This window comes from Theropithecus gelada, chromosome 1 (genome assembly GCF_003255815.1).
Source record: "Theropithecus gelada isolate Dixy chromosome 1, Tgel_1.0, whole genome shotgun sequence".
Lineage (NCBI taxonomy): Eukaryota > Metazoa > Chordata > Mammalia > Primates > Cercopithecidae > Theropithecus > Theropithecus gelada.
Genome location: NC_037668.1, coordinates 56,417,344 through 56,442,673, shown reverse-complemented (window position 1 = coordinate 56,442,673; position 25,330 = coordinate 56,417,344). Strand labels below are relative to the sequence as shown.

Genomic DNA, 25,330 nt, shown 5'->3' with positions numbered 1-25,330 from the left:
GAGGTGGAGGTTGCAGTGAGCTGAGATGGCGCCACTGCAGCCAGCCTTTGTGACAGAGTAAGATTCAAAATAAATAAATAAATAAACCCACACAGAGATATCAAAGCAAGGGTTATTACAGAGTAGTTCTATTTGGTTGGACAATACAAAGAAAAGGAGAATAAAGGTGGAAAGGTAAATTGTAGCCATATTGCGTAAGAACTTACAAGACATTTGGTATAAAACAATTAAATGTTGGGAGAGGCCGGGTGAGGTGGCTCACATCTGTAATCCCAGCACTTTGGGAGGCCCAGGCAGGAGGATCCCTTGAGCCCAGGAATTCAAGACCAGCCTAGGCAACATAGTGAGACTGTCTCTACAAAAAAACAAAAAGAAATTAGCCAAGCATGGGGGCACACGCCTGTAGTCCCAGCTACTAGGGAGGCTGAGGCAGGAGGATCACTTGAGCCCAGGAGTTCAAGGCTGCAGTGAGCCTTGATCACGCCACTGCACTCCAGCCTGGGTGACAGAATGAGACCCTGTTTAAAAAAAAGAAAAAAATTGTTGGGAGAATTTTGGTAAAACCTACAGATTAAAAACATTTATTTCTAAGCCTGAATTCAAACATACAAGGAAAAATGTGTAGTTTTGTTGGTAGAAATCAGAAGGTTGGCACTCTGAACTTAGGTTGGCACTCTGAACTTAGGTTGGCACTCTGAACTTATGTTCAACAATGAGTTCACCTTTTTTTGAGACAGTTTTGCTCTGTTGCCCAGGCTGAAGTGCAGTGGTGCAATCTTGGCTCACTGCAACCTCCGCCTCCCAGGTTCAAGCGATTCTCCTGCCTCCGCCTCCTGAGTAGCTGGGATTACAGGCACATGCCATCACACCCAGCTACTTTTTTTGCATTTTTAGTACAGATGGGGTTTCACCATGCTGGCCAGGCTAGTCTCGAACTCCTGACCTCAAGTGATCCACCCGCCTTGGCCTCCCAAAGTGCTGGGATTACAGGCGTGAGCCACCGTGCCCGACTGAGTTCATTTTTAATAGAGGCAAAGATCACTGTACTTGTTTCCCCAGGTGTATGAATAATATCTATCTTTACCTTAATTATAAGCTTCTTATAGAAAACACATGGAATTAACCACTTTGATTCTAAGGCAATCTGATGTTCAGTTATTCCATCTATTTTTTAATCTGCCATTTATTGAGTGCTTACTGTGTGCCAGATAGCACGTACACTACATGGATTATATTAATAACACCCCAAACCAAAAATTTTACAACTGGCGAAGAACTGATTACACTTTCAATTTGCAGAAAAGGGAAATGAAGAGTACACATCAAGTTTCCACAAAAAGTACGAGTTAGTGCTACAGTAACAAAATTGGGACGAGAAGAAACATATAGAGGCTATGTATCCTGCTTTTAGTTAAAGGGATCTAATCAATTAACATGTTTGCCAGGACTGAGAATACAGAAAACAACAATGAGCAACAGCATTGACTACAGTACATCCTCAAGAGAGTCTAAATCCACTATAATAATACCCAAGACACAAGACACAACCATTTCTTGCCATTTTCCCTAAAAACAGAAGGGAACAAAATAGCAGCTGTGAAATCATCCAGACTACTTAAAAAAAAAAAAAAAAGCATCTAAAAAAAAAAGAAAGAAAAAAACTATCTCCTAATGAGCAACTACATGACAAAAAACAAGTCTCCACAGACTAGTCATTTATGGCAGGGTACAGGGTACAGTTAGAGAAACAACAGGATGACAGTCGCTATCATGTGGCCAGAAACCAGTCCATCCAATCTGTTTCACGTGAGATCACTTTCTCTCAAGAGAATGCCTGTTCTCGGGGAGCATGACCCTGTTTTGGCAAAACCTCCCCAGGAATAATGGCCTGCTGCTGGTCAATCTCGGAGGGCGAGCCCAGACCCGGCCTCTCCACAGGTACAGCAGCCCAGCGAGCACGGGGGAAGATTTCCAGGCCGACAGATGCGCGAACTGAAAAAGGAGGTCACGACGCTGAGAGAATAGATTTAACCCTCTGCTCACTGGGAACCGTGAAGACTTAGGGGGAACGTGTTTTTCAATGATGCAGGCGTCGGTGGCGGGAAGGCCTGCGAAGTCCTGCCAGGGCTCCCTGCAGCCCTCAGATACCGCCTGACTTCTGCAGACAGCCCCGCTCCCTCGCCAGGAAGAAATCGCTCCGCGGCTGCACGCAACACCTTCACCGTCTGAAACCTGCGATTCTCCGCATTTGGTTTTCTCCCGAGGCTCCTGCACACCGCACCGTGATTGATGCACCCGAGGGGACCGATTTGCCCTCGTCAAAAATACACCCCAAGCCTAACTTTCCAACGCTCCCGCGACGCAACCCCTTCCCTTTCCTCAGCGGCTCCGGCCCGCCCCTCGCTCCTCGGGCCGCGTCCCGGCTAGCGTCCCAGTGTGCGCACGAGGCCCCTCCGCGGGAGAGCCCGCGCCCCGGACCGGGGCCTGTGGGGTGCTGCAGACAAAGAGGCTGCAGCGCCGCCGCGGCCGCCAGGACCGTCCCCACGGGGACAGCTCCACGCCCCCCGCCCCGGCTCCCGCGCCGCTGCTGCCGCCTCGCCTCACCGGTGGCTCCGGGGCCGGGCTCCTGCGCCCGCCACTGCTGCAGTCCGACGAACAATGGCAGGAGGAGACGCCGGCGTCCCAGGCTCGGGCCCTCTGCGGCTCGCGGGCCCGCCGGCTGCTGCTGGCTGACTGACTAAGCCCACCAGCGGAGGGAGGGAGCGAGCGAACGAGCGAGCAGGCGAGCGGCCCTGGCGCGCGCCCTCCCGCCTTCCCTCTGCCAGGCGAGGCCAGCCCGGCCCGCAGCCCGCCCGCCCGCGCGCGCCCCTCCCCCTCCGTTCGCCACAACATTGTAGTAAATTTCTATTGGGCCGCGCCGGAGGGAAGGAGGGGGCCGGGCCCGCGGCCCGTCCGCCCATTGGCTGAGGCCAACTTCTAGCTCCTCTTGTTTCCCCCCTCCCTTAGGCCGGTAAGGAGAGGAGAGGGGAAGGAAAAAGAGGAAAAGGCAAGGGGCTGGCCGCGTGTGCGCACGCGCAAGTCGAACCCGGTCTGGAGCTAGGGTGTTCCAGGATCCCGCAGCACCCACGTGGGACATGAGGCAGCTAGAGCCCTGGACGGTGAGGTCCTTTCCTCCTTCCAAGTAAGAGGCCGAGATTTGGAAGCCTCAGGGAAGTAACTCACGTAGAGGTTGTAGCCAGGACTGACTCCCCCTAAACGCTTAGTGACCTCGGGTAAGTCATTCAGCTGCTCTGTGCCTCAGTTTCCCCATTCACTAGTTTGTCTCTAGGCGCCCTTCCCACCCTTACATTCGATGAGACTTTACCTCTCCTGCCAGCTGTGTAAGGTCTGAAATGGAAGCTAAGTGTTGAGGCCACGCCAAGACTGATCCTGCCTTCTGCATTTAAGGGTCTCCTAATTCCCCCCTGGCAATCTCAAAATTATAAAGACCTAGCTTCCGAGGTCTGGTCTCCAGATGAAGTTAGGGTTGCTCTGACAATTGCTTAGTGTGTCTTTATTTCCTTCCAGAAGTGTCAGAGACCCCTTGACCTTTCCTACTCCCTGATAGGCTGGTCTGTGAACAGGCTTCCGACCCACAGTGCAAAAAAAAGGCTTTTGTTTGAAGCATCATACCTAGAAGGCAAGATAGGATCTGGTGTTCTATTTTAGAGATGAGGAAACTGAAGCAGAGACTTAGAACTGACAGGATAAGAAGCCAGGCAATCTGACAGCACAGTCTGTAGACGCCAACTAGACATTCCTGATATCTAATCACAGCTCCTTCACAATCCCAGCACAGCCTCTGGAAACAGATTGCCTGGGTTCAATTCTTAGTCTCCAGCCCTTCCTAATGATTTGATTTTCATTTTTCTTTTATTTATTTATATTTATTTTTGAGACAGAGTCTCGCTCTGTTGCCAGCCTGGAGTGCGGTGCCGCGATCTTGGCCCACTGCAACCTCTGCCTCCCGGGTTCAAGCGATTCTCCTGCCTGAGCCTCCCGAGTAGCTGGGACTACAGACGTGCACCACCATGCCCAGCTAATTTTTATATTTTTAGTAGAGACAAGATTTCTTTTCTTTTCTTCTTTCTTTTTTGAGATGGAGTCTTGCTCTGTCGCCCAGGCTGGAGTGCAGTGGCGCAATCTCGGCTCCCTGCAAGCTCCGCCTCCCGGGTTCACGCCATTCTCCCACCTCAGCCTCCCGAGCAGCTGGGACTACAGGCGCCCGCCACCACGCCCGGCTAATTTTGTTTTTGTATTTTTAGTAGAGACGGGGTTTAACCGTATTAGCCAGGATAGTCTCGATCTCCTGACCTCGTGATCCGCCCTTCTCGGCCTCCCAAAGTGCTGGGATTACAGGCTTGAGCCACCGTGCCCGGCTGTGCCTCATTTTTCAACACCATAAAAGGGGATAATATGTCCAAGTAGCTGGGACTCCATAGGAGGCTGAGGTGGGAGGATTGCTCAAGCCCAGGAGTTCAAGGCCACAGTGAGCTAGGATCATGCCATTCCACTCCAGCTTGGGCAACAGAGCAAGACTCTATCTCTAAAAACAAAAACGAGGGTTGGGGAAGGGAGAAGGATAATAATAGTTCCCACCTCACAGAGTTACTGTAAGAATTAGGCCAGGTATGGTGGCTCATGCCTGTAATCCCAGCACTTTGGGAGGCAGAGGCAGGCAGATCACCTGAGGTCAGGAGTTTGAGACCAGCCTGGCCAAATGGTGAAACCCCATCTCTACTAAAAACACAAAACTTAGCTGGGCCTGGTGGCAGGCGCCTGTAATCCCAGCTATTCTCAGAGGTTGAGGCAGGAGAATCACTTGACCCCAGGAGGCGGAGGTTGCAGAAAGCCCAGATCGTGCCATTGCAGTCCAGGTTGGGTGACAAGAGCAAGACTCCATCTCAAAAAAAAAAAAGAAAGAAAAGAAATGAGTTAAAAATATGTAAAGGACTTAGTGCAGTGCCTAGCTCATAGTAAGATCTATGTGTGTTAATTATTATTACTATTCAGAGACTAAAATGTAGACTGAGAGGTGTGGAACTAGCAAATATAATAATATATTTGTTAAGCATGCAATTGTTGTCAGCACTGAGCTGAGCACATTATATAAATTGTCTGTTTGAAACATCATAAAACCCCTTGAAAACCACCTGGCTACACCATCTAAAACAGCCTCCACTCAAACCCCCTTATCCTGCTTTAATTTGCCTCACAGCACTGACCCTACTTGACTTTCTATGATATATTTATCATTTATTGTGCCTCTCAAATAAATTGCTGTAATCTAGACCCACTAGACTGCAAGCTTAGGAAGGCAGGGACTATATATGTATTCATATCCCAGAACAGTATACACTCAATAAATATTTGTTGAATGAATTAATGAATGTCCTCATTTTATATACAAGGAAACTGAGTCTTAGTGAGGTCAGGTGACTTGGCCAGGGTCATTCTGTGTACTCGAGGTGAAGCACCTGTTTTTTGTTTTTTGTTTTTTTTGAGAAGGAGTTTCGCTCTTGTTTCCCAGGCTGGAGTGCAATGGCACCATCTCAGCTCAGCGCCACCTCTGCCTCCCAGGTTCAAGCGATTCTCCTGCCTCAGCCTCACAAGTAGCTGAGATTACAAGCATGTGCCACCACGCCTAGCTAATTATGTATTTTTAATAGAGACAGGGTTTCTCCATGTTGGTCAGGCTGGTCTCAAACCCTCAACCTCAGGTGATCCGCCCACCTCAGCATCCCAAAGTGCTGGGATTACAGGCATGAGCCACCATGCCTGGCCGCACCGGTTCTTGAATACTCTGGTCTCCTGCCTCAAGTCCTCAGGTTCAGCTGTGCTTTTTATTTAGAGTTCTAGTCCTACCACCTCTGTGCCTCAGGCTTCCTTCACCAATCAGACAGGAAAATCTGGTATCTTGAAGGATGAGTACAGAAGACCAATCACCAGTGGCTTACCATCTCCACCACCACCAAGTTATCCAGCAAATTCAGATTCATGAAAACCCAGTATTCTCTATGCCATGAAGTGCTAGCCAATGGCACATCTAATTGGACGCAAAGAATATGTAGCATTTAATAATCATTACCCTGAAAATAAGTAGAGGTGTCAGGCTAACAGAAAAAGGCTAGACACAAGGCAGGTATGAACCACTCTGAAATTCAGAGCGCCATGCAATGACACACCAAAATCCACTGGCCCAGTCTTTAGAATATGAAAGACCTGAATTCCAGTGCTGGCTTGTAATTCTTAGCCTGCAGATGAAAAGGCTTTGTAAACTGTAAAGTACTATCCACACATGAGGAATTTTTGTTATTTTAGACATACATCTTCACTTGTTAGGCTAAGTGCCCAATCTCTGAGTGTTGCCAGGCCTATCACATAGGAGAATGTGGGGGTATAAGTAATGCCTAATATGAAGGCAGAAAAACTACCTTGACTCCTGGGCCTATCTGCCCTCTCACACTTCTGCAAACCAGATATCCAGTCCCAGCTCACCCTGCAGAGACTGCCATCAGGTACCAAGGGTAAAGGTCCCAAGCACCATCTCTGAGGCTAATTTCCTAGACAGAAACAGCTCTGCTCCATGCTCACATCTGGGTGGCAGCTGTGCTATGCTCCAAGCCCCAGGATGGGGTCCCTAAGGGCCATCTCTATCTCGCCTGCCAGCTGAGCCCACCATTACCTCCCTACCCCCTACCCTTCGTGTTCCTTCCTAGGGAATACAGGCCCCGCTAGCTGTCTGTTAGCCCCTGGAGCAGTCAAGGGCGCTAAGAAAAGGGGAAAAAAAGACAGCGTGAAAGGGTCTTAATCCTTCCCCACTGCAAACTGAGCCCAAGCAAAAACAAACAGCAGCTGCACATTGGAGGATGAAATTAGATGGTGAAATTAGGTGGTGACCAGTGGGAAAGGCCAGGGAGCATAGATGAGGCCTCAGATGACCTGGTAGAGATGAGATTGGAAGAAAGGGGGGAGGGGCGGGAAAACTATACCCAAATCTGGGACGTGGGCGGATTAGGGACACAGCTGGCCTGAAGCCCCAGTGATAGGGCACAGGGAAAATGTTCGTCTGTTGTGGAGGATGGAAAGAGATTGAAGAGGGCTTTGAAAAGCTGGGCCCACCAGCAAAGTGTTCTGAACAGTACTATTGAATGAAAACTGATGCTGGTACCAAAAGTACATGAAGAGTAGTGCTTGCCATCCTGCCCACGGCCATAAAAATCACAGTCATTTTAGACTTGTAAACACAAACAATAAATCAAACAGGCTATAATGGGATGGGGAATTACCATTCATACAGTGGGATGGGGATTATTTTTACTAGTAGTACTTGACTTGTTCACAGAAAATTTAGAAACACGGCCGGGTGCGTTGGCTCACGCCCGTAATCCCAGCACTTCGGGAGGCCGAGGCAGGCGGATCACGAGGTCAGGAGATCGAGACCATCCTGGCTAACACGGTAAAATCCCATCTCTACTAAAAATACGAAAAATTAGCTGGGCATGGTGGCGGGTGCCTGTCGTCCCAGCTACTTGGGGGGCTGAGGCAGGAGAATGGCGTGAACCCAGGAGGCAGAGCTTGCAGTGAGCCAAGATCGCGACAGAGCAAGACTTCGTCTCAAAAAAAAAAAAAAAAGAAAGAAAATTTAGAAACACAAGAAAAAATGTAAGTCACCATAGAGCCACCAGTCAAAAATAACTGCCATCAATATTTTGGGACCTTCCCTTTTAGTACCTTTTCTTATATGCATACTTTTTTTTTTTTTTTTTTTGAGATAGTGATCTCACTCTGTTGCCCAGGCTGGTATGTAGTAGCATGACTACAGCTCACTGCAGCCTTGACCTCCTGGGCTCAAGCGATGAGATCCTCCCACCTCAGCCTCCCAGGTAGCTGGGACTACAGGCGTGCCATTGTGTCCAGCAAATTTTTTTTTTCCAGCCCAGATGTCTTTTATTTATTTATTTATTTTAACACCTATTATGCCATGAATTCATAGGGAATAGTTTCCAGCAGCTCAGGCTCCTTCCCATTGGTTCTCACAAAGTGTGCTTCTCTGGGTGGAGCAGGCTGGCGCTTCAGTTGGACCCAGGTACCTTTCTCTTTGGCTTCTTTCTTTTTCTGATCATTTTCCTTCACGCGTTTCAGGAAGCTGTCTCGGCTCTTAGAGTGCTTAATGTGCTCAATACGCACATTAATTCTCTTGGCAAGAATCTTGCCCTTAACTTGTTTGTTTACATCAATGCCAACAGCATGCTGGGTAACATTGTAGACTCTTCCAGTTTTGCCATGGTAACACTTGTGGGGCATTCCTTTTTGAACAGTACCCATTCCCTTGATGTCTACACTATCACCTTTCTTATAGATTCGCATATACTTGGCCAAAGGAACAACTCCATGTTTTCTAAAAGGCCCAGAGAACATATATCGGGTGCCTCTCCTCTTTCCCTTTGTGTTAGTCATTTTGGTGAATTACTGGAAGATGGTGGTTCCAGCCGAAAGGGCGCAAATTTTTTAATTTTTTGGTACAGACAGGGTCTCATAGTGTTACCCAGACTGGTCTCAAACTCCTGGGCTCAAGTGATGTGATTACAAGCATGAGACACCACACCCACCCTTATGTATACTATCTATCTATCTATCTATTGTATTTATCTGTTTTTGAGACACGATCTCTCTGTTGCCCAAGCTGGAATACAGTGGTGCAATCATGGCTCACAGCAGCCTTAACCTGAGCTTTAAAAATCCTCCCTACTCAGCCTCCTGAGTAGCTGGGACTACAGGTGTATGCCACCACGCCCAGATACTTTTTTTTTTTGAGATGGAGTCTTGCTCTGTCACCCAGGTTAGAGTGCAGTGGCACGATCTCGGCTCACTGCAAGCTCCATGTCCCAGGTTCACGCCATTCTCCTGCCTCAGCCTCCCGAGTAGCCCACCACCACGCCCAGCTAATTTTTTGTATTTTTAGTAGAGAAGGGGTTTCATTGTATTAGCCAGGATGGTCTCAATCTCCTGACCTCGTGATCTGCCCTCCTCAGCCTCCCAAATTGCTGGGATTACAGGCGTGGGCCACACGCCTGGCTGATAATTTTTTATTTTATTGTTTGTAGAGATGAGGTCTCCCTATGTTGTGGAGGCTAGTCTTGAACTCCTGGGCTCAAGCAGTCCTCCCACCTTGGCCTCACAGACTGCTAGGATTACAAGCGTGAGCCACTGCACCTGGCCTTATTTTTATTTATTTTATTTTTTATTTACTTTTTCAAGAGATAGGGTCTCACTCTGTTGACCAGGCTGGAGTGCAGCTGTGCAATTATAACTCACTGTAGCTTTGAACTCATGGGCTCAAGCAATCCTCCCACCTCATTCTCCCAAGTAGCTGGGATTATAAGCATAGGCCACTGCACCTAGCTTCTTATTTGTGTACTTTTCAGTGTGCATATATTAAGTCGTATGAAATTGCTGATTTTATAGGTTAAAAATGATCAAATATGAACAATTTCATATGTCTCAACCTAATGCTTTTTGAAAATTTAGGCCATATTATTATAGGACTGACCTTTTTTGTTTTTTGAGAGGAGTCTTACTCCGTAGCCCAGGATGAGTACGGGTGGCCCAATCTCCACTCACTGCAACCTCTGCCTTCTGGATTCAAGAGATTCTGCTGCCTCAGCCTCTAGAGTAGCTGGGATGACAGGTGCCCACCACCATGCCCAGTTAATTTTTTTTTTTTGTATTTTTACTAGAGACATGTGGGACAGGCTGGTACTGAACTCCTGACCTCTGGTGATCCGCCTGGCTCGGTCTCCCAAAGTACTGGGATTACAGGCATGAGCCACCAGGCCTGGCCTAAAACTGACTTTTTTCATTTAACAATATGTTGTGAACATTTATCATCATTTTTAACAATGCTATCAAGCGTATATATCATAATTTAGTTCACCCTACTATTGGACATTGAGTTTGTTTCCCATTTTTCTCTTAAAAATGATACTTGGGCCAGGCACGGTGACTCATGCCTGTAATCCTAGCACTTTGGGAGGCTGAGGCGGGTGGATAATGAGGTCAGGAGTGTAAGACCAGCCTGACCAACATAGTGAAACCCCGTCTCTACTAAAAATATGAAAATTAGCCAGATGTGGTGGCGCACGCCTGTAATCCCAGCTGCTCAGGAGGCTGAGACAGGAGAATGGCTTGAACCTGGGAGGCAGAGGTTGCGGCAAGCAGAGATCAGGCCACTGCACTCCAGCCTGGGCAACAGGGCAAGACTGTATCTCAAATAATAATAATAATAATAACTTTTTTTTTTTTTTGAGATGGAGTCTCGCCCTGTCGCCCAGGCTGGAGTGCAGTGGCACGATCTTGGCTCGCTGCAGCCTCTGCCTCCCAGGTTCAAGCGATTCTCCTGCCCCAGCCTCCCGAGCAGCTGGGATTACAGGTGCCCACCATCACACCCAGCTAATTTTCATATGTTTCGTAGAGACGGGGTTTCTCCATCTTGGCCAGGCTGGTCTCGAACTCCTGACCTCAGGTGATCCGCCTGCCTCAGCCTCCCAAAGTGCTAGGATTACAGGTGTGAGCCACCGTGCCCAGTAGATTTATGAGGTATTTTCTATGTGATAGGCACATAGTAAGTACTTTTTAAGCATTATTGCATTTAACTTCTTAACAATAATACTTAGGCAATATTATTAGCCTCAAGTACAGTTGAAGAAACTATAGCTTAGATAAATTAGGGGCTGTGCAGTGGCTCATATCTATAATCCCAACACTTTGGGAGGCCAGAGTTGGAGGAATGCTTGGGGTCAGGAGTTCGAGATCAGCCTGGGCAACATAGTGAGACCTCATCCCTAAAAAAAAAATTAAAATTAAAAAAAAAAAATCAGCTGATCTGGCACTAGCTTTGGAGTCTAGGAAAAGAAAAAAGAAAATAGCCAAGCATGGTGGCACCTGCCTGTGGTCCCAGCTACTTGAGAGACTGAGGTCGGAGGATCACTGGAGCCTGGGAGGTCTAGATTGCAGTGAGCCATGATCGCACTATCACACTCCACCACTTTGTGACAGAGCAAGACCCTGTCTCAAAAAAGAAAAAAAAGGCCAGGCACAGTGGCTCACTTGTCAAGGAATGCCTTAACAACCATCCACCAGGTCTACTTTTACAATTTCAACCTTCTTCCCTCTGGCCCTTGTTTCTTGGGATGTCTGCACAGCAACCCCAATGCATAGGGGTAATGTAATCCCAGCACTTTGGGAGGCCGAGGGAGGAAGATCACTTGAGCCCAGGAGTTTGAGATCAGCCTGGGTAACATGGTGAGACCCCATCTCTATTAAAGGAAAAGAAAAGTTAGGTGATTTGCCCAACATCACAGCTTAAACTAGGTCTGTCTGATGCCACTGTCCTCTATTACATACCGCTTTCATATCACTCTCAGGAAAGCACTGGAAATGACGTGAATAAGTAATATTAACATCTGTCCCAAGACCTCAGGGAAAGGCTGTCATAGCTACTTCTGATTATAGCCCCGGGACATTCAAGGAGAGACCCACTGATCTGGCCTCCCATGACCCTCTCCAACCCTATTCTCTTACCAGCTGCAACGAGCCTAATGACCCTGATCCAGCAAAGCCTCAGCTCACTCAGCCTTAACCCACTAATTCTCTCTCACCAGGGGAGGGAAGCCTCAAGGCATAGAGGGTTTTCCAAGAAACAGGCTCTATGCCACCTACTAGCTGACACCCTTCTAAAACTGGTAAAGTCAGCCCGGTCCAACCCTCACTTGACAGACAGGGCAGAAGGGAAGATATAAGGAAGCAGGGGTATTGGGGGCACAGAAATTGCCAGGTTTGACTTGCCCCAAGATCCTCCAAAGCTGCTACTATAGGACAGGTCCTGAGCTGGCCAGCTAGCATTTGACTAACCTCAGTTTCCAAGACTTCCGGTGACTGGGAGCACTTTAGTGGGGAAGAAATTGAGAAATTGGGGCCAGGCACAGTGGCTCACGCCTATAATCCCAACACTTTGGGAGGCCGAGGCAGGCGGATCACTTGAGGCTAGGAGTTCGAAACCAGCCCGGCCAACATGGCGAAACCCCGTCTCTATTAAAAATACAAAAAATTAGCCGGGTGTGGTGGTGTGCACCTGTAGTCCCAGCTACTCGGGAAGCTGAGGCAGGAGAATTGCTTGAACCCAGGAGGCAGAGGTTTCAGTTAGCCGAGATCATGCCACTGCACTCCAGCCTGGGCAACAGAGCAAGACTCCGTCTCAAAAAAAAAAAAAAGAGAAAGAAAGAGAGAAGTCATAAGAGAGACTGCAAATAAGTTGTAGCCTTAGTTCCACCATAAATTCGCTGTATGACTCTAGGCAAGTCACCTACCCTTCCTCAGCTCAGCTGCCACAACAAAATGCCATGGATTCGATGACTTAAACAACAGAAATTTATTTTCTCACAGTTCTGGAGGCTGGAGTCAGAGATCAGCCATGGCCAGGTTCTGGTGAGGGTGTGCTTCCTGGCTGGCAGATGGTCACCTTCTTGCTGTGTCTTTACATGGTGGAGAGACAGCAAGTTTTCTGGGGTTTTTTGGTTTGTTTTTTTGGTTTTTTTGTTTTTTTTTTTTTTTGAGACATAGTCTTCGTCTGACGCCCAGGCTGAGTGCAGTGGCATGATCTTGGCCCACTACAACCTCCACCTCCCGGGTTCAAGCAATTCTCCTATCTCAGCCTCCCGAGTAGCTGGGACTACAGGCGCCCGCCAACATGCCCAGCTAATTTTTTTGTATTTTTAGTAAAGACAGGGTTTCACCGTGTTAGCGAGGATGGTCTCGATCTCCTGACCTCATGATCCGCCCACCTCGGCCTCCCAAAGTGCTCGAATTATAGGTGTGAGCCACTGTGCCCGGCCCCCTCCCTTCCTTTTCTATAAAATGGAGCTAATATGTGCCAACCATTACACCGAGTGTTTTGTTTACAATATGTCACTGAACCTTCACAACAGCCCCTTGACGAAGGTATGACTATAATTTCCATTTTACAGATGAAGAAATAGAGTCTCAGGCCAGGCATGGTGGCTCACACCTGTAATCCCAGCACTTTGGGAGGCTGAGGTGGGCAGATCACCTGAAGGTCAGGAGTTCAAGACCAGCCTGGCCAGTGAAACCCTGTCTCTACTAAAAATATAAAAATTAGCCGGGTGTGGTGGTGCGTGCCTGTAGTCCCAGCTACTCGGGAGGCTGAGGCAGGAGAATCACTTGAACCCAGGAGGCAGAGGTTGCAGTGAGCTGAGATCATACCACTGCACTCCAGCCTGGGCAACAGAGTAAGACCTTAGCTAAAAAAAAAAAAAAAGAAAGAAAGAGAAGTAGAGTCTCTCAGAAAAGTGAAAAACTTGTCCAAGATGACCCAGCTAGTAAGTGTCAGGGTTAGAATTCAAACCCACATCTGCCCGGCCTGTTGCTAGTGTTCTTTTTACAGATTACCTACATTTCCATGATGGTCATTATCACAATACCAGCAAAGATGTGCAAAGTACCAGCTAAGTACCTAAGTACTTTTTAACTGCATTCTCTTATTTAATACTCACAACAACCCTCTAGAGTGGGTACTATTTTAGCCCCATTTTATTTATTTATTTATTTATTTTTTGAGACAGAGTCTCGCTCTGTCGCCCAGGCTGGAGTGCAGTGGTGTGATCTCGGCTCACTGCAAGCTCCACCTCCCAGGTTCACGCCATTCTCCTGCCTTAGCCTCCCGAGTAGCTGGGACTACAGGCGCCCGCCACCATGCCCGGCTAATTTTTTGTATTTTTAGTAGAGACGGGGTTTCACCGTGTTAGCCAGGATGGTCTTGATCTCCTGACCTCGTGATCCGCCCACCTCAGCCTCCCAAAGTGCTGGGATTACAGGCGTGAGCCACCACACCCGGCCTTTTAGCTCCATTTTATCGCTTTGGGAACTGACGCCAGAGAGGTGAAGTGATTTGTCCGGTGTCACACAGCTAGGAAGGGGTATAGTTGGGAAGCCAGCTGTGTGTGAGTACGGAACCCAACTCCTTGCTCAAACACTATCTTGCCTCTCTTCCCTAGTGAGGTCAAGCAGGCATCTTTATATCTGTTTGACAGATGAGAAAGCTGAGGCCCAGCAAGAGGTAGTGACGTGCCTAAGAACACACAGCAAGTCCGTAACTACACAGCGACTTAAGCTCAGGCTCCTGAGTCTCAAACCCAGGATAATTTCCTCCACTTATAATCTTGAGCATCAGAAAATGCCCCCGTGTCCACTGGACATTTGGAAACCCTACACCTAGCTCCCCTGAAAGTGTGGGGAACCCCCTCTGTACCAGGCCAGGCATACAGACCTAGGGGTCTTGGGGGAAAACATTGCAGGATACTGTTCGGGGAAAACAGCAGTTGAGCTGGTGACCCATGTGCCCCTAGCTTTGGGCACCTCCGTCTTGGTCTTCCTAAATCATGGACCCCAAGCTGGGAAGGGGAAAATTCCAGAGGAAGCTGCTCCAAGCCTGGTTCCCAGTGTCTAGCACAGCTCTCTGCTATGATTTCTGCTGAAAAACAAAAAGCTCGATCCTCTAGGCCTAAGTGCTAATTACCAATAATGACATAATAACCATTGCGGACCCAACAGCCAAACAGCCCCAACTAGAAATTCTGCAAAGCTCAGGCTCCGGAACAAAAGATTTGGGCACTCCAATTGAAACTGATGCCCTGGCAGAAAATATCAGAAGCAATCAGAAGCAAAAGAACCTCAGAGTTGACCCAGCCAAAGTATGATCTGACAAATGGAAAGGATGATGACCACTCACTTTTTCTCTCCTTCATACATTTATTGAGATTCTACTGTGTGCTCAAAATATTCCTAGATCTGGAGAGAATAAGCTTCATATAGTCATTAGTTTACACCCTAAATATTTACTGAGTACCTGCTATGCACCACGCACTGTTCTAGGTACGAGGGATATAACATTGAATAATACAGACAAAAATCACCATCACCACAGAGCTTACATTCCAATGGGAAGAGAGACAATAAATAATAAAATACAGTATGTCAAAGAGTGATAAGTGCTATAGATAAAAATAAGCAGAGAGTGCTGAGGTTAGAGGACAGAAAGCCGTTACAAAGTAAGATAGTCAGGAGGCCTGGTGTGGTGGCTCACACCTGTAATCCCAGTACTTTGGGAGGCCAAGGTGGGAGGATCACCAGAGGTCAGGAGTTCAAGACCAGCCTGGCCAACATGGCAAAACCCCATCTCTACTAAAAATACAAAAATCAGATGGGCATGGTGGCATGTGCCTGTAATCCCAGCTACTCAGGAGGCTGAGACAGGAGAATCCCTTGAACCTGGGAGGCAGAGGTTGCAGTGAGCCAAGATTGCGCCACTGCACTCCAGCCTGGGCAACAGAGGAAGACTCCATCTCAAAATAATAATGATAATAATAATAATAATATAAAAATAGGCCAGGCGCAGTGGCTCACACCTGTAATCCCAGCACTTTGGGAGGCCAAGGCTCGCAGATCATGAGGTCAAGAGATCAAGACACCCTGGCCAACATGGTGAAACCCCATCTCTATTAAAAACACAAAAATTAGCTGGGCATGGTGGCGCACGCCTGTAGTCCCAGCTACTGGGGAGGCTGAGGAGGGAAAATTGTTTGAACCCAGAAGGCGGAGGTTGCAGTGAACTGAGATCGTGCCACTGCACTCCAGCCTGGCGACAAAGCAAGACTCTGTCTCAAAAAATAAATAAATAGCCGGGCATGGTGGCTCACGCCTGTAATCCCAGCACTTTGGCAGGCCAGGGCAGGCAGATCATGAGGTCAGGAGATCGAGACTATCCTGGCTAACACAGTGAAACCCCATCTCTACTAAAAATACAAAAAATTAGCCGGATGCGGTGGCAGGCGCCTGTAGTCCCAGCTACTCAGAAGGCTAAGGCAGGAGAATGGCATGAACCCAGGAGGCAGAGCTTGCAGTGAGTAGAGATCTTGCCACTGCACTCCAGCCTGGGCGACAGAGCGAGATTCTGTCTCTAAATAAATAAATAAATAAATAAAAAGATAGTCAGGAAAGGTCTTATTGAGAAGGTGACATTTAAACAAAAAGTTTAAAGAGATGAGAGAACAAGTTACAAAAGTGTTTGGGGGTAGAGTATTCTGGGTCAAAGGACTAGCAAGTGCAAAGGTCCTGGGGTGGAAGTGTGCTTGATGGGCTTGCCTGGGATCATGCCTCTAGTCATTAAGGGGCCTGGTGGGAAAGGAATCAGACACAGACAGACTAATGTACTTAAACTCTCTTTAGCCTCAGGACGACCCAGGAGGTAACATTTTGCCCACTATTCTCACCATCTCACAAAGGCGTGAGACCAAGAGAAGAGAAGTAAATGATCCAGCCAGGTGCAGTGGCTCATGCCTGTAATCCCAGCACTTTGGGAGGCTGAGAGGGGTGGATCACTTGAGGTCAGGAGTTCAAGACCAGCCTCGCCAACATGGTGAAACCCCATCTCTACTAAAAATACAAAAATTAGCCTAGTATAGTGGTGCATGCTTGTATTCCCAGCTACTTGGGAGGCTGAGGTAGGAGGTTCACTTGAACGTGGGAGGCAGAGGTTGCAGTAACCCGAGGTCATGCCACTGCACTCCAGCCTGGGTGATAGAAGGAGACTCCATCTCAAAAAAAAAAAGATCCCACATCACACAGCTAGAATAGGCAGGTCTGTCTGACTCCTCCTTTCTGCTTCTAGTCTCTGGCCTATCTGTGGAAACTCTAAATATTTATTGAGTGAATGAATAACGCAATCAATCCTATACATTTCTCAAGTCCTTCCTTCTTAATAAACTCTTTTATGACTTCTTGTTATCTCTACCAATCATAGAATAACGATGACAACAACGACAATAATAATTCCAACATGTCTGTCAGCTATGGACTGAGTACTTCATACGAATTATTTAATTTAGCCCTTAAATAATCCTATGAGAAGATGCTAATATTTTTCCCATGTTACAGGGGAAAAAACTGAAGCTCAAGGTAAAACAACTTGCGAGAGGTCTCACAGCTGGTGAGGGATGAAGCTGGGATTTAAACCAAAGTCTCTCTGCTCACAAATCCCTACTTTTAATCCTGTAGCATTAGTAGAAACCTCTGACCTCAATCCATCCCCTTCCTTTTTTAAATCAGAAAATGAAGGCACAGGAAGGGTAGGTAATTTGCCCAAGATCTCACACCATAGAGAGCTAGAGGGGCTGGTGTTCCTTCCACTCTACCATTTTTGGGACTGTGAACCAGGTTTTCTCTTTTAGGCCTATTTCCCAGCCTCTGTGAAAGTCTTGAAGTCATCTAGCTCCTGAGGATGGTTCGAAGGAGTTCACGGTCCATCACTGTCCCCCCCAGCATAAGCCTGGATGGCATGGGGCCCTTCCTACTCTCTGCTTTTCCTGAATGCCTGCAGTGGCATCATCGGAGGCTGCAGAAGGGAACCTGTCTTGGGTGGGGCTAGCGTGTCCCAGGAAAGGGGGAAGAGGGTAGGGAAGCATAACAGATGCTGAGCCTCCTGCTTTAAAACTGGCTTATCAGGTGCGATTTGTTCAATAGAAACCATAGCAGATACTCCAAAGTCCCTAGATCAGGAAGGGGAAGGGCAGAAGAAGTTTTTAAGAGGCAGCAGCTATAACAGCTTCCTGCCACTGAGGACTCACTAGGTGCTTTCTGTACATTATTGCTGATCCTTACGGTAAAATCAGTGCCACTCTACAGTGGAGAAAACAGGCTCAGAGAGGTAAAGTGACAGCCAAGACCACTGCACCACATGCACCTATGGGACAGTGCACAGAGGGTCTGGAGACCTGGGCTTCTACTGTATGACCTTGCACCAACAGACACTTGCTGTGATCTGAGGTCCCTGTGTCTATTCCATAAGGGACTTGGTAGCTAGCGTCTGTTGCATGATCCAGAAGGCTGAGGGATCCAGCTCTACCCTGACCACCAGACCTCCAGAAATACTGAACATCACACTCTTTTCACAAGTACCAGAAAAAAAGGGCTTCCTAATCCACTCCCAAAGGAAAAAAAAAAAAAAAAAATCTATCTATTTTCTAAATATGTGTCCTGTTTCAAAGCTGCTGCTGGCTTTGGCCTCCAGCCAGGGCAGGGCCTCTAGTGCAGGGAGTGGGAGAGTGCCCAGGCCTCAAGACTGAGAATCCTGGGGCCCAAGGCCAAGGCAGGCAAGGGGCAGGAGGGGAGCCAGCTTGGCAGTGAGCCAGGACCCCTCTGAAGACTTGGGCTTGTTTCTTTTTTTTTTTTTGAGATGGAGTTTCACTCTTGTTGCCCAGGCTGGAGTGCAATGGCACGATCTCGGCTCACAGCAACCTCTGCCTTCCAGGTTCAAGCGATTCTCCTGCCTCCCGGTAGCTGGGATTATAGGCATGTGCCACCATGCCCGGTCAATTTTGTATTTTTAGTAAAGACAGGGTTTCTCCATGTTGGTCAGGCTGGTCTCAAACTCCCGACCTCAGGTGATCCACCCTCCTCGGCCTCCCAAAGTGCTGGAATTACAGGCGTGAGCCACCATGCCTGGCCAGGTTTGTTTCTTAATATTTTCCTTCCTTTCTTGGCTAGAACAGGCTGCCAGGAGATGTAAAGGGGAAGCAGTGGGCGGGGTCAAGAAGATTGAGGAGTCTAAATAATGATGGCTTAATTAGCTCCTGTTTATGGGTGCCCAATACTTACAGACACTGGGCCAGGCCATTTGTGGAGATTATCTCATTGAAGCCTCCGCCCTTCTCTGGGAGGAAAGCCTGCTGTTCCCACTTTACTGAGGTGGAAACTGAGGTAGACAGGGCAAGTCAGTGACTAGAGGCCACATGGCTTTTCAATGGCAGGGCTGGCAGGGCAGCCAGGTTATTGACTCCTGAGAGAGGCAGCCACTTGAATGGGCTGGGGTGGGGGAGAGGAGGGGAGAAGGTGGGAACTCAAGGGGAGGAGCAGCATGGGAAGGCCCTGGCAGTCCCTCTGAGCAGAACAGGCAGTTGTGAGGGTACAGGAAGGAGAGAGGAGCCAGTTACATCCCCAAAGCCCTGCCTGACGTGGGCCTTATTTCCCTGACCAGCCTCATCCCCTGTCACTGCCTGCCTCTCCCTTTGTGCTCCAGCCACACCAACGACAGTGCTCATCTATCCTGAGCACAGTATGCAGGCTTGAGCCTTTGCACATGCCATTCCCTATACCTAGAAAGTTGTTCCCACCATTGCCTACTTAGAGGGCTCTTACTCATCCTTCAAAGCCCAGCCTAGCTCTTTTCCCCTTGATGCGCCTGAGTTAACCACCTGCTCCCCTGGGCTCACTCTCACATGGCAGTTCGTCCTTAAGGAGCAGGAACACTGCATGAGTCACATTTGTGCCCCCAGCACCTAGCCCATCAGTTCTCAATAAATGTTTACTGTCAGGCCGGGCGCGGTGGCTCAAGCCTGTAATCCCAGCACTTTGGGAGGCCGAGACGGGCGGATCACGAGGTGAGGAGATCGAGACCATCCCAACATGGGCTAACACAGTGAAACCCCGTCTCTACTAAAAAATACAAAAAACTAGCCGGGCGAGGTGGCGGGCGCCTGTAGTCCCAGCTACTCGGGAGGCTGAGGCAGGAGAATGGCGCAAACCCGGGAGGCGGAGCTTGCAGTGAGCTGAGATCCGGCCACTGCACTCCAGCCTGGGCAACAGCGCGAGACTCCCTCTCAAAAAAAAAAAAAAGTTTACTGTCTTTAGTTGTATTTTATTTATCACTGAATCTTCAAGGCAAGCAAAACAGGTTTTCTTATTCTCACTCTCAAGGCAAGGAAAAGGAGGGCAAGAGAGAGGGAGTGATAGGAGTATCTTCTTTCTTTTGTTTCTTTTTTCTTTTCCTTCCTTTCTTTCCTTCTTTTCCTTCCCTTCCTTCCCTTCCTTCCTTCCTTCCTTCCTTCCTTCCTTCCTTCCTTCCTTCCTTCCGATCTTCCTACCTACAGGGGTTTCACTTTGTCAACCAGGCTGGAGTATAAAGGTGCAATCACAGCTCACTGCAGCCTCGACCTCCTGGGCTCAAGGGATCCTCCCACCTCAGCCTCTTGTGTAGTTGAAATGACAGGCACATGCACAATGCCCAGCTGATTTTTGTACTTTTTGTAGAGATGGGGTTGCTCCATGTTCCCTAGGCTTGTCTTGAACTCCTGGGCACAAGTGATCCTCCTGCCTCAGCCTCACCAAAGTGTTGGGATTATAGGTGTGAGCCACCAGGCCTGGCGATTCCTGAGGTTGCACAGACACTCAGTAACACTGGTAGGTCTAGAACCCAGGGCTTTTCTGCACCACACAGCTCCTGCCTGGCTCCCACCCCAAAGAGGTCTCATCCCTCCCAGACCTACCAGGGTCACCACAAGGGACCCCCAAGATAGGAGTGGGTGCCCTGGGCCCTGGTGGCCACAGGCCTTGCCCCAGTGTTCAGCTCAGACATAGCTGCTGCCTAAGCTGAGGGGAAAGGTAGTGAGAGAAGCTGAATAGCTTTTACCCTCAACCCAGCTGTGCCTCCTCCTCCCAGATATGTCCCTCAGGCAGAGACTCCAGTGGGCCCCACTGGCCCCAGGCCCCAAGATCTTCCTCTGGCCCTCTCCTCTCCTCCCTGGCCACTGCAGTTCATTATCACGCCCTGCTGGCTTTGCCTCCTAAACAGACTTCACATGGCCCACTGCTCCCCATTCCATGGCACAGTCCCCAGCCCAAGATCTCGGCATCTCTCACCTGGACAGTTCCCCCTGCCCCTGTCCCTGCCCCTCCCTACTTACTATCCAGTGACTCCCCTTTGCCATAGGTCAAGTCCTCCTCACTGTCATGAGCCTATCTCTTCAGCTGCATTTCCCCAAGTGCAGGTCATGGCTGTGTACCTTGGCACATGCAGTTCCTTCCACTAGGAATGACTTTTTTCCTGCCCTCTACGTAAGAACACCTATTCAATAAAGGTGGTGTTGGTGGTTTCTGTATCCTTCTTCCCAACTAGACTCCGAGCTCCTGGTGGGGAAGGTGGGGAAGGACTACACAGATTCATCTTTGGGCCCCCTGCCCGGCACGGGGCCTGACATAGAGGAAAAGCAGATGACTTAGGAAACGGAGGTACATTCTTACTTCCATGAGGCCACCTCCCTCCCTTCACAGGCCTTCAGGAGTCTGTCAGACCTGTCCCCAGAAGTTCTCTCCCAGACCTGGTCTCTCCTGTCCCAAGAGGAACATCTTTATAATCCCCAAATCATATTCATAATTATAATAACGACAACCATTGCTACTATTTGTTGAATGCTCACCATAGGCCTCATTATTTAATCCTCACAAGAAGCCTAAGAGGTAGGTAGGTTCTTTTATTTTCTCCATTTTACAGGTAAGAAAACTGAGGCTCCAAGAGGTTAGATATCTTGCCTAAGGTCACACAACTGGTAAACAATAGATGCGAGATTCAAAGCCAGGCCTGTCTGACTCTGAAGCAGCAAGCTGTCCAGCCTTCTCCTGTTTTCTATTATCTTTTCTCTTTAAAACTCTTACAGCAGCAGGCCTGGGTGGGGGTGCAGTGTGTGTGTGTGAATTTATTCATCCGACGAACACGCCAGTAGCTCCCACCAGCCCTGTACTGGTCACTGGCGATAGACAAAGAGAATTTAGATGTGCACTCTACCTCCTTGAGAGAGAGAGGAGAGTTTCACACTAAGAATTTGGGCTTTAGGGCCAGGCTCGGTGGCTCACGCCTGTAATCCCAGCACTTTGGGAGGCCGAGGCAGGTTGATCACCCGAGGTCAGGAGTTCCAGACCAGCCTGACAAATATGGTGAAACCCCCATCTACTAAAAATACAAAAATTAGCCAGGCATGGTGGCGCATGCTTGTAGTCCCAGCTACTGGGGAGGTTGAGACAGGAGAATTGCTTGAACCCAGGAGGTGGAGGTTGCAGTGAGCTGAGATTGTACCACTGCACTCCAGCCTGGGGGACAGAGTAAGACTCCATCAAAAAAAAAAAAAAAGAATTTGGGCCCTGGAGTGAGCAGGCTTGGTTCTGAGCCCCAGCTGTACCCCTAAAGAACTGTGGGATTCTGGGTGACTCATTTGGCTTACCCAGTGCCATGAAGCGGGGATAATAATGCCTGCTTCAGCGGGTCTCCTAGGTCACTAGGAGGAATGCATGAGATAATGTGTCTGAAATAGCACAAAACCAGCCCAGCCTATAAGAAATAGCCAATAAATGGCAATAATACACATGATGACTAGCGAGTCCCAGGCTCCCTGGGCCACGGTGGGATGTAATTCTCCAGGGCCCTCCCTAGAGTCGCCTCAGCCAGAGCCAAATAGGAATATGGATAATAATGCCTAATCCACCTATTTTCTAATTAAATAATTATTCAAGGGAGGTGTCTTTTCATAACCCTACTTTACAGGTAAGGCAACCGAGGCAGAGAAGGGGTTACAGAACCAAGTCACACAGCGAGAGTGGCTGAGCTGGAATCTCCACTCAGCTCCTCCCACACCAGGCAGAGCCCAGCCCTTGTCCCAGGGTCCTGGCCAGCCTGCCGGGAAGTTCAGGGGCTCCTGCAATTCCAGTCCCAGCTGAGTGAGAAGTTAAAAGTAGGAGAAATGAGCCAGAAAGAGGAACACATAGTCCCCTCCCAGAATCCCAGGATGAGCCCAGGGCTGGGAAGTTACCAAATGGGGCCCTGTGCTACGCTCTTATCAACTCCTTCCCACACCTATGTGGGGAAAGTGTTATGATATGTACATCACAGATGAGGTCTCCAAGACTCAGAAGAGCATGCCTTGTCCAGGGTCACAACTGGATAAGGAAAAGTGGCAGTACTAGAAGGGCAGAGTCCCTCCTCATCCCTCCCATTTCTGCCCCAGATCTTCCCAGCTGCCTCTCTTCTGATGAAAACTAGAGGCTCTGTCACTCCCTCTCCAGGAAGTCCAGTTGCCAGGCCCCTCTCTGTGCTGATTGATACATGCTTGGTTCTTGGCCCCTTACTAAGTTCAGAAGACCCAGAGCTCACTTTACCAGAGCCCTGATCCCCAAGAAAGTCACAGTCTATTGAGGAAATAGATAGGGAATTTACATCACTATCTATAGATAGAAAATAGAGAATTCACGTCACTATCTATACATAGAAGATAGGGAATTCACATCACTGAGCCCCTATCATGCTGGGCCCTTTTGTCCATTCGCCATTTAATCCAATACAAAGCACATTGATAGGCACACCGTAAACCATCAATAAATATGTTCATTCCTTTGGAAACATTCAATGAGCACCTACTATGTGCTACTATACTCTAGGTGCTGGAGATACAGCAGTGAACAGATGAACAAGAAATCCCTGCCCTTGTGGGGCTTACACGAATGAAAGAACAAATACACTTGTGTCCCGTAAGTATTCATATTCTTATTTTGCAGACGTGAAACTGAGATGCAAAGAATCACCCACCTGTAAGTGACAGAAAAAGGATTCTATTCCAGCCCAGTCTGCCCCAAAGACCTTTGCATTGTATCATGTGACCAAAAAAAAATCAGCACCCAGTATGTTTAATTGGTAGGCCCTGCTTGTGGTAGGATCCTAACTTCACGGAGTGCCCTCTCAGCATTTCTGCCCCTACCTCCGAGCCTCTCTTTACACCTCCCAGTGGCCTCAGAGCCACAGGACATGCATTAAAATCAGCTCACGTGGCAGTCGTTAAGTCAAACCATTACTCACCCAGAAGCAGCCATCGGGATCACGCAGCCAGTCCGGGAGAGGCCATGGAGCCATCACCGCAGTGGCACATGGAAGCAAAGGACAGCAGTGAGACACACAGCACAGCCAAAGAAAAAGTCCTTTGGGGCCCCTTCTTCAGCTAGGGCCTGGGCCAGGAGGGAACCCCGCCCTCCCTCTGCCTCTGGGGTCTTGCTGGGGCAGACACCCTAGTCAGCAATAATCTGATAATCCACCCTCAGCTCATCAGGCCTCCAGGGCCCAGCCCACTAGAAGCAGCAGTGCCCCGTGAACAAACATTAACTGAGCACCTGCTGTGTGCCAGGGGTTGGGGATACGGCCTGAAGAAGACAGACATGGCCCCTGCCCTTATGGAGCCTACAGTGCAGTGAGGAGACAATCATGTAAGTAACTACTGAATTACAACTGTGATGACTGCGTCAAGGAGGAGACTTTAAGAACCTAAGCCGGCTGGGCATGGTGCCTCACACCTATAATCCCAGCACTTTGGGAGGCTGAGGTGGGAGGTGTGCTTCAGCTCAGGAGTTCAAGACCAGCCTAGACAACATGGGGAAACCCCATCTCTATAAAAAAATACAAAAATTAGCTGGGTGTGGTGGCACACTGCTGTAGTCCCAGCTACAGAGAAGGCCTAGGTAGGAGGCTCCCTTGAGCCCAGGGGTCCAGGCTGCGGTGAGCCATGATCACCCCATTGTACTCTAGCCTGGGCAATAGAGCGAGACCCTGTCTCAGAATAAAAGAACCTGACACTTGCAATCCCAGCACTTTGGGAGGCTGAGGCAGGCAAATCACTTGAAGTCAGGAGTTTGAGACCAGCCTGGTCAACATGGTGAAACCCCATCTCCAAAAATACAAAATTAGCCAGGCATGGTGGCAGGTGCCTATAATCGCAGCTACTCAGGAGGCTAAGGCACAAGAATTGCTTGAACCTGGGAGGCAGAGGTTTCAGTGACCCAAGATCGCACCACTACACTCCAGCCTGGACAACAGAGTAAGATGCTGTCTCAAAAAAGAAAGAAAGACAGAAAGACAGAAAGAAAGACAGAAAGAAAGAAAGACAGAAAGAAAGACAGAAAGAAAGAAAGACAGAAAGAAAGACAGAAAGAAAGAAAGACAGAAAGAAAGACAGAAAGAAAGACAGAAAGAAAGAAAGAAAGAAAGAAAGAAAGAAAGAAAGAAAGAAAGAAAGAAAGAAAGAAAGAAAGAAAGAAAGAAAGAAAGAGGCCGGGCGCGGTGGCTCACGCCTATAATCCCAGCACTTTGGGAGGCCGAGGCGGGCGGATCACAAGGTCAGGAGATCGAGACCATGGTGAAACCCCGTCTCTACTAAAAAAAAAAAAATAGAAAAAATGAGCCGGGCGCAGTGGCGGGCGCCTGTAGTCCCAGCTACTCGGGAGGCTGAGGCAGGAGAATGGCGTGAACCCGGGAGGCGGAGCTTGCAGTGAGCCGAGATTGCGCCACTGCACTCCAGCCTGGGCGACAGAGCAAGACTCCGTCTCAAAAAAAAAAAAAAAAAAAAAAAAA

At 48.7% G+C, this 25,330-nt stretch overlaps 1 protein-coding gene and 1 pseudogene across 7 annotated transcripts in view; both read right to left on the bottom strand.

The window, feature by feature from the left end:
- The window catches only part of EPB41 (erythrocyte membrane protein band 4.1), a 230,952-nt gene that overhangs the window by 199,646 nt on the left and 5,976 nt on the right, over positions 1-25,330 (bottom strand). For 2 of the 6 annotated variants that reach the window (XM_025364715.1, XM_025364907.1), the window contains exon 1: positions 2,605-2,814. The exons of the other annotated variants lie outside the window; for them this stretch is intronic. The gene's annotated coding sequence lies outside the window, so the exon portion shown is untranslated. Of the gene's footprint in view, positions 1-2,604; positions 2,815-25,330 lie in introns of those variants that run through there. 6 annotated transcript variants of the gene reach the window in all.
- LOC112611774 lies at positions 8,005-8,533 on the bottom strand (annotated as a pseudogene). Its single transcript, XR_003116779.1, has one exon. The product of XR_003116779.1 is annotated as a 60S ribosomal protein L21 pseudogene (transcript).